This window comes from Mus caroli, chromosome 14, assembly GCF_900094665.2.
Source record: "Mus caroli chromosome 14, CAROLI_EIJ_v1.1, whole genome shotgun sequence".
Lineage (NCBI taxonomy): Eukaryota > Metazoa > Chordata > Mammalia > Rodentia > Muridae > Mus > Mus caroli.
Window position 1 is genome coordinate 19,952,383 of NC_034583.1, and position 12,558 is coordinate 19,964,940.

Sequence of the window (12,558 nt, forward strand, 5' to 3'; positions counted from 1 at the left end):
TTTTACCATGCTAGTCACCAATTGAGCTACAGCTTTAACACTCCCTGAGAACCATCTCTTGGTGGCTTCTGTTTCTCTTACAAGGAAACTCCCTTCTTTTGGCAGGTGCTTTTTGTCTACCTAGAAAGGCTTTGGGCTTCAGAGACGAATGCTGGGTTTCTGGGTGACAGCCCTAGCGTAAGAACCCAGTGAGTAAAACTTGACCCTGGCAGCTCCTGTCCTCTTTTTTTTTTTTCCTTTCTTGTTTTCTTTCTCAACAGCTACCAGTAAACTTTATTTACAGTACACACACATTCATAATAATATCATTAATATCATATACAGCCAAACAGACAAGTATAGAATGTAGTTTGCTGGTTGAATAAAAAGTTAAGGGCCAGAGAGAAGGCTTGATGAGTGAAAGGCACTTGCTATCAAGCAGGACCTTAGTTTGGTCCTGGTACTCACCATGGTGGAAGGAGAGAACCAACCCCCACAAGCTGTCCTCTGGCCTCTACTTATGTGCCATGACACTAGTTCATCTACACAAATAAATAAATGTAACAAACAACTAAAAGTAACTTTCTTTTAAAGACAGAGTCTCACTATGTAGCTCTTGCTGTCCTAGAACTTACTGTGTAGACCAGGCTGGCCTTGAACTCATCAAGATCCACCTGCCTCTGCCTTCCTAGTGCTGGGATTAACGATGTGTGCTACTATGCCTGGCTATTGTAACAAACAATCAAAATAGAATGCATTTGGTTACTGGGATAATTTTACTCTCTGTAACCAAATTCATTACCCCAATTTCACACCCAGGGCAGAATGGTTCCTTCCCTCAGTCTAGACTAGGGCATTTAGCATAGACTTCACAAATTGCAAATGATTTAGACTGTTACATGTAAATTTTACTCTTTTACTTAGCATGATCATTGTTACAGGTCTAGAACCACTGTCTCATGAGAGGTAAAAGAACTTTTCCTGGATAGTTATGTGGTGGCTTGAGTAGGAATGGGCCCCATGGACTCACACGTTTGAATGATTGGCTCATAGGAGGTATGGCCTTGTTGGAGGAAGTGGGTTACTGTGGGGGCAGGCTTTGAGGTCGCTTATTCTCAAGCTATGCCCAGGGATGCAGTCTCCTTACTGCTCTCCAATCAAGAGGTAGAACTCTTTGATCCATCCCCAGCACCATGTTGGCCTGTGTGCTGCTGTGCTTCCTGCCATGACGATAACGACCTAAAACTGTAAGCCAGCTCCAATTAAATGTCCTTTATAAGAGTTGCCTTGGTCATGGTGTCCTCTTCACATCAATAAAACCCAAATCATGACAGGTTATATCTACATCCATATCACAGGCATATTAAAGAGAAACAGAAAACAATTATTTTATAGATAAGAATCCACAAATTAGGTAATTTGTCTGAATGCATGTAATTTTTAAAATGTTTTTATTAGTATATGTTAATTATACATAGTGGACTTCATTCTGACACTTTCATTCCTGCATATAATGTACTCAACCATATTTATTTACCCCCTGTCACTTTCTCTTGTCCCCTCCCACTCCTGCTGGTCTCCTCCTCTTCCTAATAATCCCCTTCCATTTTCATAAATGACACATAATTAATTACTAAGGGCAGGAGTTTTGCCACTATGGAGGGGAACAGAAGGAAGTCTAGCTTCGGGTGTGTACTAGTTGGTTTTGTCTTAACTTGACAGAAGCTAGAATCATCAGAGAGGAAGGAGCCTCAGTTGAGAAAATGCCTCCATGAGATTCAGGGGTAGGCATTTTCTCAATCATTGATCAGGATGGTTGGCTGCCTTACCCTGCATGCTCCCACAGTTCCACTACTTTGTCTCTTCTTAGGTGGTTGACGTTGCCTGCTTTTAATAAGTTGCCTTCACTAAACTGTCTAGTTTTTGAGGGGAGAGGCTCTGCACCCAAGGCCAAGAGTATTTGCTAAATACATATTTGTTAAATGAATGAATAAATTTGTGAGAAAAAAAATCTGCTACAGAACAGTGTTCTCTGACACTGTTGGAGGAACAGCTATGATGGAGATCTGAGAAACCAAGAAAATAGAACAAAACCAACAAGACCATGGGGGCAAGAGGCAACAGAGTGACCTGAAGTTTCAACACAAAAGCTGTACTGTGTTACGCACTCTATGGAGCTAATTGATGGATCAGAACTTCAGTGATTGTGCAGAGCTGAAATGTTGTAGACCCAGAGTCAAATTATTTTGGATTGTCTTAGCATCCTAAATAGCTACTTAACTGCTCACCTCTGCGTATGACCCGGCATCCTTGTCACTATTTGGGAAAATCCTCTTGTGTGCCCATGCCTAGCTTCCACAAATCCAAAAGCTAAAAATGTCATCAAATAACAGCAAGGACCTACAGCAGAGTTTTCTGTGCTTGGCTGTGAGCTTCCTACCTGAGGTTTCCTCTGATGCTTTTTGAAAAGTCTTTTGACTTGTAACTTTTTTTGTTCTGTAACCATAAAAAACGCTATTAAAGTGTTACTGCATTGGAACATGGAGTTTGGTATAACCTAAATTTGTGTTTCTAGGCCATGGCCACTCATAGTTGGCTTCAGAATAAACTGTTACTTATTCTCTGTGAAGTGAGAGCTGTGTCTTCGGTATGGACAAGATTGTATTGTAATTTTCTGTCCAGTTGGGTAAAGGCTGCTTGTTAGCACTTGGCATGTGGGGTAGTGTGTCTGTGTACATATGTACATACATATATTTAGCATTAAGTTAGAAAAGGTTAGCTGGATGACATCTTTGAGTTCATTTAGTTTAGCTTTTAAAATCTTCAGATGGGAAACTAAGTCCCCAAAAGGATGAAGATGACATGTCTAAGAACTCTAAAATCTCAGTTCTTTGTTTTCTACATAAAATGACTATTTTTTTCCTAAATCAAGGACCTACTTTGAAAAAAAAAATCTGTTAGAAACCATGAGTCTTTGTGCGTGCGTGTGAAAACTATTCTTGGGCCTATATACATATAATGGTTATCTTTTGAACACTCAAGGATTCTTATTTAGAACTTACAGGTCAATGGAATAGAGAGAATGAAGGCCATCAATAGTGACTGTTCAACACTGTATTTTAAAAAAAAATCTATAAATGTGCCATCTTGGATATGTCACCTGGATTTTCTGAAAGATATTACCCATTTTACAGTTTTTGTGAGAGTGATTGAGAAAATGTAAGTGCCTGCACAGATATCTGCACACTGTGTGCCTGTGTGGGTGCATACACACTTAAAGCATGCTGTCACTGTGCTGTTAGTATTGTCACCTTGGCATGAACTCGAGTCACCTGGGAAGAGGGAACCTCAGCTGAGGACTGGCTTCCATCTGATTGGCTTTGTGGCAGTGTTTTTCTGATTGATGACTGATGTGGGAGGACCCAGCCCACAGTACCACCCCTGAGCTCATGGTCTTGGCTGGGTTAAGTAAGACAGCAAACTGAGCAAGCCAGGGGAACAAGCCAGTAAGCAGTGCTCCTCCATGGCCTCAGCTTCAGCTCCTGCCTCCAGGTTCCTGCCTTGCACTCCTGCCCTGGCTTTGCTTGATGATGGGCTGTGCAGTGGAAATGTAAGCCAACCCTTTCCCAAGTGGGTTCTGGTCATTGTTTTTATCACAGCAACAGAGAAGCAAATTAGCACAGTCACATTTTAGAAACTACTCAGCATGAGGTACGTCAAGAATCTCAAAAGGCTCTCACGTGTAACACACCAGGTTGCCAAGGATCCATGTGGGACAGAACACAATAGATATAGTTTGGTTTTGTCCTTCAAGTACCAGGGTTAGGGGAATGGGCACTATTTGTTGGGGATGGAAAGAAGAGTGTGAGCACCCGGAGGCCATGGAAAACCTTAAATGGCATGGCTATTAAAGGCAGAGACACTTAGGCTGCCATAGGAAGGCATCCTCCTGTTCTCTGAGCTGTTAGCATATGAGTTCCTCCTTTTCAGGGTGGGGGGGAGGATTTTCTCCAGTCACTGTTCTTCCTTCTGCTCACCCCACTGCTGGATCAGGATTGCTTTATGTGTGAGCTTCCCTGCAGCAGGAGCCATTCTTATGTGGCCACTGAAGTTGCTGGAAGCACATTCATCAGGGCATAAAGGAAATCGCTGCTGTTCTGGAATTGACTACTTACCTCTGACGTTTCCATTTCCCTCCCTGGTGCCAAGTGGCAGCAGCAGGGGTTCAAGACTTCTTGTTGAGTGGAAGCTTTTGCCTGTGAAAACCTTGCACACTTTCTCATGCACTTTACCTGGAGCGGTGTGTGCTTGCGTGAACTCAGGGCCCATCTTTCTAATTTAAAAGGGAACCAGACGAGACACCTAATGCATCTGATGAACAGGAGCCTGAATTGCTCTCCTTTTCACTTTTCTATCTCGCTTTTCCTTGGGGGACAAGGAGGTGGCAATAAAGTAGATGTGTTGTAGAGTCATCCTTCTATGGACCTGCATAGGAATGGATGGTCCTAGGGCATAGGAACCCTCACCTCAGTTCTCTAGGTTAACTTAAAAGGCAAAGGCTGTTTTTGTTCCCCAGAAGTGTCTGGCAGCTTTTGGAGGGGCTTCTGGGGGTTGGATTGGGAGGTCAGGTGCTTCGGGCAGGAGGATGCCAGGAGGCGCTGCGGAGCGGGCGCGCACTCGACTCTCTGCTGCCCCCCGCGGAGGTGCCCAGGTCCCAGCCGCGGCCCCTCCAGGCTCCTCGGGAATGCTGGGAATGTGAGTCAGGGCCTGGGCGAGCGGCCGTGAGCGCGCGTGTCGGGACTGCGGCGGGCGCCGCCCCCTCGGCCCCGCCCGGCCCGGCCCCGGCGCTCGGCGCTGGCCGCGCTCCCCTCCACCTCCCCACCATCTCCCCGCGCTGCCCGCGCTCCACCGTCTCGCGCTCCTGATCGCTCCAGCTCCTCCCGGCCGCCCGGCGCCGCAGCCACGCGAGGTTGTAAAAATCCATGTGGGACCGCGCCGGGGCGAGCATCGCTAAGGTGAGACGCCGACGCTGGGGGCCCCGGCTCCCTCGTGCGGGTCCCCGGCGCTCGTGGGCAGCTGCAATGCGTTATCGGGGGAGCTGAGGGGAGACGCAGCCGCCTTCCTCGGGGCTATTTCAGGCGGGGGAAGGGATGGGGCGGCCTAAGGGCGGATTTGCCTCTCTGTCTAAACCCCCGGATTGGAACAAGTGCACAGTTCCTCAGGCGCCCGCCCCGGGCCACCTCCCGCAGTCTCTCTCCCGTAGCCACCTTCACTGTCCTCGCCTTTCTTTTCTGCAGACCCCCCTCCCTTTGCTGACTACCTTGCCGGGAGGGGTGGGATGTTCACGAGGGTGGGGGTCTCTCAGAATCGGAAGCTGAATAAAGTGGAGAAGACAGGACCCCCCCAGCCTCGGGGGTTGTGAGCCTGGCTGTCTGGGTGGGCTTCAGGGGAAAGGGGGGCGGGGAAGGGATGCAGGTTATAAAAAGAAAAATTCATGCCTGGGAAAATGAAGATGATTTACTGGGGAGGGGTAGGAGGTGGTGTATGAAAAAGGATACGATGTGAAATTAAACAGCATTCCTACCGATTCTCTCCCCACCTCCTAATTACACAAGGGGTACTTACAAGGAGGTACCTTTAAAAATTATTATTATTATTAATCCTGTCTGAGCCTTTGAAAGATCATTTTTAGGACAGTGAAGAATAAGGGCTCTTTCGGTGTGTGAAAATCAAATAGTACCCACAAACTCTCCTCTGTTTAGCCCTACATAATTTATTTTGTAGTGAGGGGTCTTTCTCCTCCTTGCCAGAGGGAGGGTCCGCTCCCTTAGGAGAAGATCGATTTTAGGCGGCTACCTGCCTTTGCTGGATGAAAGACAATTTACTCCCAGAGCGGTGAATTGTCAGTTCTCTTCGTGACTGACAGCCGCACCTGCCACTTATGTGTATAGAATGGGACCGGTGGAACCCCAAGAGCCAATCAATGCCCGGGAGAGGAGGGCTGCTCCCACTTGTCTTGGTTAGTTTCCTGGTTGGCTCTTTAAATCAGTGGTTTTACTTAACCATTGGTTTCCACCAGGTAGGACTCCAGCTGTGAGAAGCAGAGAAGCGGGAAGCCAACTCCTCGACAATGGGCTTAGAAGCAAGTATGTTCAACCTGTGTTCTCCTCCTGTCTTCCCTGTCCGTCACTAGTTATAGCTGTGGATGCGGAGGTCGTTGGCTTAAACATGAAATCCATCTGTATAAGAGCGAAGCGGGCATGGGCTGGCTGCTGGGACGGCAGGTTGGAATGATCTACCTTTCCTTTAGAATCGCAGTCTTCTTTATAAGAGATGCACTTACTGTTGAGCTATCTAGAGAAGGGTGTGGCTCGCCGTCTCCTGTGGTCACCCTACCCTTGTCCTTGTGAACTCACACTGTTTTGAGTATGTAGTTTGGCTCTTACATCAGATTTGGTAGGTTTATAAGATGTTTTTGAACATGACTAGAGAGAATTCTTTTAGATTTGACAACTCATGGAAGTGAGGGCTGCCTGCTTCTCCTTTGCAAGATGTCATTTAGGGTGGAGGTAGTGGTGGGGAAGAGGACTTTCTTTACCTTCTTATGAGAGGCATCTTGTTGGTTTGCTTCTGAACTGTAATAAAAGCCTTTTGATAGTTTCCGGGAAAGGAGCTATGGTTTGTGAGACTTTCTTGGGTGGATAAATCAGTGACGAAGGACCAGGTATTAACTTTGTACTAGCAAAAACCTGATTTTCAGTACCTTTCTTCTTGAATTCATTAGAAAAATATGAGTTGTGCCCAGAGACCCATCACCTTATAGGAGCTGGACCTGGATATGGGCATAGTGCTGTGGATTTCAGCTTTGTACAAGCAAATCGTGAGCTGGACCATACAGTTAGGACATAGATGTCAGGCATGTCAAGGGATGCTATTACTGTTGCCACTGGTGTTCTACACTTGACAGAGCCCATGTGAGGTAGGTACCGCTATTGCCCCTAAATTCTAATTGTGGAGACTGAAAGGAATTAGGTCCATTGCCACACTATACCGTGATGGTAAGTACTTTTGTTTGACCCAGAGCCGATGACCTTGCCATGGCTTTCAATTAAGATTTTGGTGGTGTGGTCTGCACAAGTCTAGTGCATACCCTGAGCCCACCCTTGAAGAGCCCACAGATCCTTTGACTGCCTGCTTGTCTGTGCATCCCAAGGGCAAATTCAACAGCTTTGTGTATTGTGTGTTTCTAGTAGGGCATTTTTGGCCTATTAGTTAGTTCTAATCTTGATGACAATTTAAAGGAAGATAAAATAAAATGCACACTTTTCTATTTTTCTTGATATCTCAGATTTCCAATTTAAGCATGTTCTGGTTGAGTAAATGCTTTTAACATCAGTCAGTTGGTTTCCTGCACCCTAAGGGATTAGACTTTCATTTTTCTTTTACTTGCAAAAAAAAAAAAATCCCGTTTCACTAGTGATTCAATATACTTACATTTTAAATTGTTCTTCTAAAATAGTATGGCACACACTGTCTCTTTTATTATGTTGTAAGAAGCCACAGTTCTGTGTATTGCGGAGGATGAGTGAGGTGAGCCCCGCTGTCCACAAGTTCACCTCAGTGCATAGCTTGTGCTTCTCTTTAGGTTGATTCTGCAGACTCTGTCTCACTTGTTTCACTAGAACATCTGTTGGCTTTTAAAAAGCATACAACCTGTTACCACTGACTGCCACATGGGTCACCTCTTGTCATCCACCAGTACAGTTTCAGCAATATTTATACGGTTCCTTGATAGTTTATTTCAGGTTTATTTATTTTGTAAGATAGTAGAACGAACATAAAGCAGGAGTGTGCCAGTGCTAATAGTGTGGCTCTTGCAAGTTTATGACAGTTGGGTCCAAGCTAGAAATACACTGGTTGCAGCCAGTGTTCTCTTTTGAGATGAAGAAAAGGGACAAAATAAGTGAACAGATAAGAAATGCCAACATATTCCAAATAATAACAGTATATCACTCAACTCTGGCAGGGTAACAGGATTTTTTCCTCTATAGCAACAGGTATTCATTTTCCTCTCCAGTCTGCAGGCTCAGCTTCTGGGAGCATCCTGACTAAGGCACAGGTTGAGTTCTAATGTGTTCCATAGGTGTTCTGGGGTTCCTGTGGCCTGCCCATGTTATGGTGGATGCTGTCAAACATCCAGGCAAACCATGCAAGCAAATGTCACTTCCACTGACACCCTTTCTTGGAGAAAGGAAGTTGCATGGAAAAGTCCAATCTCAGTGGTAGATTCTGCCTGAAGTGGGGTAAGGAAGGCTTAGTGAGCTACAGTCTACCATGTAGGTTCAAAGTATGGTGTAACTTAGAGAGCCTTCCTCCTCCTCCTCCTCTTCCTCCTCTTCCTCTTCTTCCTCCTCCCCTTCCTCCTCTATTTCCTCCTCTCCCTCCCCCTCCTCCTCTTCTTTCTCCTGTTATTTTCAAACAGAGTTTCATTGTGTAGCTCTGGCTGTTCTAGCACTCACATTGTAGACCAGGGCCTCCAACTCACAGAGATCTTCCAGGCTCTGCCTCCTAAGTGTTTGGATTAAAGGCGTGCGCCATCATTATGCCTGGCAACAATTATTACTTATTTCTCTATTTTTTCATTCATTTTCTTTTTTCTTTTGGTGTGTGTGTGTGTGTGTGTGTGAGAGAGAGAGAGAGAGAGAGAGAGAGAGAGAGAGAGAGAGATTGAGAGAGAGAGAGAGTATGGATGTTTGTGCGTGTGTATGTGTCTATCAGTGTGTGCCCATGCAGAGGCCAGAGGAGAATTTTGGTTGTCCTATACTATCATTCCCTTGAGAGAGGGACTCCTCACTGTTCTCTCTCACTATAGTATGTGCTGGGAGTAAAGGCACATGCCTACCCCAGCTTTTAAATGGGCGCTTGGAATCTGAAACCTGGTCCCCATGCTTATGAGCTTTTACCATTGAGCCATCTCCCTAGCCCCCTCTTAATACTTGGAGGATGGAATCTTTATCACCTTCTCTTCATCTCTATGAATATTCTCTCTCTGTCTCTCTCTGTCTCTCTCTGTCTCTCTGTCTCTGTCTCTGTCTCTCTGTCTCTGTCTCTGTCTCTCTCTCTCTCTCTCTCTCTCTCTCTCACACACACACACACACACACACACTATTTAAACTTTGCAGTTTGGAATATACTGTATTTGACCCTAGAAGGCTGATGGTCATAGCAGGTGTGTTTATACATGTGCAACTTTAATTATCAGGGTACTATTTTAGTTTTAGGACCTGACAGTATTCTGTGACATAATTGTTAATGCAGTGGTGTGGGCCAGTGTGGCGGACCTGGCATTTTGGAACTTACTGTTACAAGTAGGTGGTGGGGGAAGTATTCTTGGATGAAATGCCATTTTCTTAGATTCACAGGGAGAAAGCTACAGCAAGAACAGGAGATAGTCGTGGTGGGTTGAATGAGAACCTCCTCCCCATAGGCTTGTCTATTTGAATTCTTAGTCTACAGTTGGTGAAACTGCTTGGGAAGGATTAGGAGGTGTGGCCTTGTTAGGGGAGGTTTGTCACTGGGGCTGGGGAGCGGGTATGTTTAGGTTTTAAAATCCCTAGCTGAAAAGCCATTTCTAGTTAGCTCTCCATGTGCTTCCAACCTGTGGATCAGGATGTAACCTCTCAGTTACTTCTCTAGCACTGTGCCTGACTGTCTGCTAACATGTTCTCTAACATGGTGATCATGGACTCTAACCCTCTAGAACCATGAGCCTCCAAATTAAATGCTTGCTTCTATAAACTGCTTTGCCCATGAGGTTTTGTCACAGCAATAGAAAAGTGCTCACATGATTTTTGTAGGAATGTGAGGGGCACATGTGGCTATAACCAAGTTACTCCTTTTAGCCAGAAAGCTAGTGAGATGAACGGCAGCAACACCCATTAGCAATTGTTCCTATAGTCTAACCTTTTCTCTTTTGAGGTACAGCCTTACTCTGTAGCCCAAGTTGGCCTGGAACCTGGCAAGTCTCCTTCTTCAGCTTCCTAAGTGCTGAGATGTGTGTTAGCACATCTGGCTACAGTGTAACTTTTATGTAACTCTGTGTGAGGCCCGGTGCAGAGCACTCTTGGTAAAACAGCTAATTTGATATTAGAGTAGACCTGGTTGGTTGCCTACCCAATCTTCATCTCTACCTGCTCTTTAAACTAAAGTAACTATATTTTGACATGAGGATATACCCATCTGATCCTCCCAGACTCCATGGCATCGTAGAGAAGTCATGAGATAGAGGTCTGGTAATGACGGAGGTAGAAATTATTGGGTGGGGGTTTTCCAGAAATCTTAAAAAAAGAGGGCACGCCCGGCTGGTGCACTCCAATAGCTCTTGGCACTTCATTCTTGCTGCTGGGAACGTGGGTATAATACCTGGATAGGCAGTAATAACTATAGCAGTGAAAGTGTCTTCAACATAGCAAAGCTGAGGTGTGTGAGTCCAGTGTTTAAGTTTTAGCTCAGCAAAACAAAACAAAGCAAAACAACGAAATATAACAACTAACAGACCTGGAGCCTGGAAAGATCTCAGTCTTGATGGCCCTTCTCCTTGATACTACCAGCTTACCCTGTCTTTCTCTACTATGCTTTGATCTGAGATAGGGTCTGGCCTTGAACCCACGATAACCTGTCTCTGTCTCCCAAGTGCTGAGTGCCACCACACTGCCTCCTGTAGAATCTTGTCGAATGAAACAAAGAACTGCATTATCTACAAGGCGTTACTGCAGCCAAACATAATCCTCTTTGATGTGTATTTTCTTAAGGGTTCTTCAGAGCAGATACTATCCTACTTATTTTGCAGGTGGTGGCATTAAGCTCCCAGACGTTAAAGAACTTGCCCAAGATCACAGAACTAGTAAGTAGAGGGATTGGAATTCAAAACGGCATCACTTTGACTTTTAGGCTTACCTTCAGCTGGACAGGATAAGGAACCACAGTAGAAATCATATTGGAAAAGTACGTTCAAATAAGCTCGAGTAAGCAGCTTAGTCCCAGATTGAAGACGTGGAGTTAGAGACTGGGGATTGGGCGTCAAGGTTTTGGCACGTGATGTCCAGTGTTTGTGGGAATGGAGGCAGAGGGGAAGCTGGGGATCCAGCCGACCCCAGGAGAGAGAGATAAGGTTGTGATTGGGTGACTGTAAGTCATGGTTTTCTGTTAGACTGTAATCTTCTGAGAACAAAGCAAATGCTTCCTGAAGGTTAGCATTAGCCTCTATCGATGGTCTCGCATTAGCTGGGAAGCAAGGGATGAGTAATGGAGAGAATCACTGATGAGCTGTGCATCATGATTCAGAGCTGGAGGGTGGGGGTTCCCGCACATCATCAGAACCGTGTATGGAGCCCTCGATGACCTCGTCTGACGGGATTGTGCTCTTCTGCCTTCCTCACGGTAAAGAGCCAAGTGAGAGCGAGCTACGGCAGAGCTTCAGAGCCTGACTGTAGACTTCCCTTTGGCTGTCACCTCTTAGACATTCTAGAGCTTTAGTGGGAGGGGCTACTTGGACTTTCCATGTTGTGGTCTCTGCCTCTCTCCCCTTTTTAAATCTGTACAAGAATTTGTTTTCTGTTTAGAGGTTCCAATGTTTTTCAGTTCCATACATGTTTTTCCTCTTAAGTAAAATTTAGCTGGACCCCACTGAGGAATTCATGGGAAAAAAAGGAAAAAATTTCCCTAAAAACTCAAGAGTTCAGGTTTATGTGGCCTGAGGTATCTTTATGGTGAAGCCACTTCTCTAAAATGATAGCTGCATACTCTCCCAGGCACAGGGTGGTGTGAATCTTGTAGCTGTCCAATCGCCTTATTTACATACGTTTTAATAGACACATGTTATCTTAGACAGCTTCTTGTGCCTTGACATCTGTAGTGTAGACTGTTCATGTTCCCATGGCCGCTTCCTCTCTCCTCCTAGGCATGCATTATGAGTGACTTGTATCACTTCTATGGTCGGCCATCACATGTGCAATGTGAGACCATCCGGAGCCACCTTCTATGGTGTGGTGATCACAGAATCCCAGGGCCTAGGGGAAGGTTTCCACACAGTAGATCTTCATTAACTATTTATTAGGTGAACTCAAGGAACAGTAGAGCTCAAACAGCCAGATTTAGACCCTGACTTTCAAGGCTACTTAATTATTACTGGACACAGTAGGAACAGTGACTGCTCCTTACAAATGCAAAGTAAGATAACTAAGGGCCACTGCATTAATGCCAAAACAGCATGAGGGGCTGGGTTGTCATGGAAGCAGGGTTGAGGCTTGGGTGATTTCTACTCACTCTGTCTCAGTGGAGCTCAGAAGCCCAAGGCTTCTACCTCACTGGCTAACTGAGGTATAATTGGGCCCCCTTCTCCTGGGCTGGCTCAGTTTACCCACCAGTTGTTTACCCAACACTTCAGCACTTCACTGCTTGATTCCCAGGACTGTGACCTTAGTGTCTTGGGCATCTTTTCTTCTCTTGCCTCTGAGATCTGTTGCTTCCAAGGTCTATCCTCTGCTCTCGAACATGCACTGCCTTTGCCAGGGAGAGTTC

At 45.5% G+C, this 12,558-nt stretch overlaps 1 protein-coding gene across 18 annotated transcripts in view; it reads left to right on the top strand.

Moving 5' to 3' along the window:
• The first annotated feature begins 4,786 nt into the window (after positions 1 to 4,786).
• The window catches only part of Erc2 (ELKS/RAB6-interacting/CAST family member 2), an 846,765-nt gene continuing 838,993 nt past the window's right edge, over positions 4,787 to 12,558 (top strand). For 10 of the 18 annotated variants that reach the window (XR_003834790.1, XR_003834792.1, XR_003834798.1 and 7 more), the window contains exons 1-2: positions 4,828 to 4,994; positions 6,059 to 6,125. The gene's annotated coding sequence lies outside the window, so the exon portion shown is untranslated. Of the gene's footprint in view, positions 4,995 to 6,058; positions 6,126 to 12,558 lie in introns of all 18 variants that reach the window. The other 8 variants (XR_003834791.1, XR_003834794.1, XR_003834799.1 and 5 more) reach the window with 2 other exon arrangements.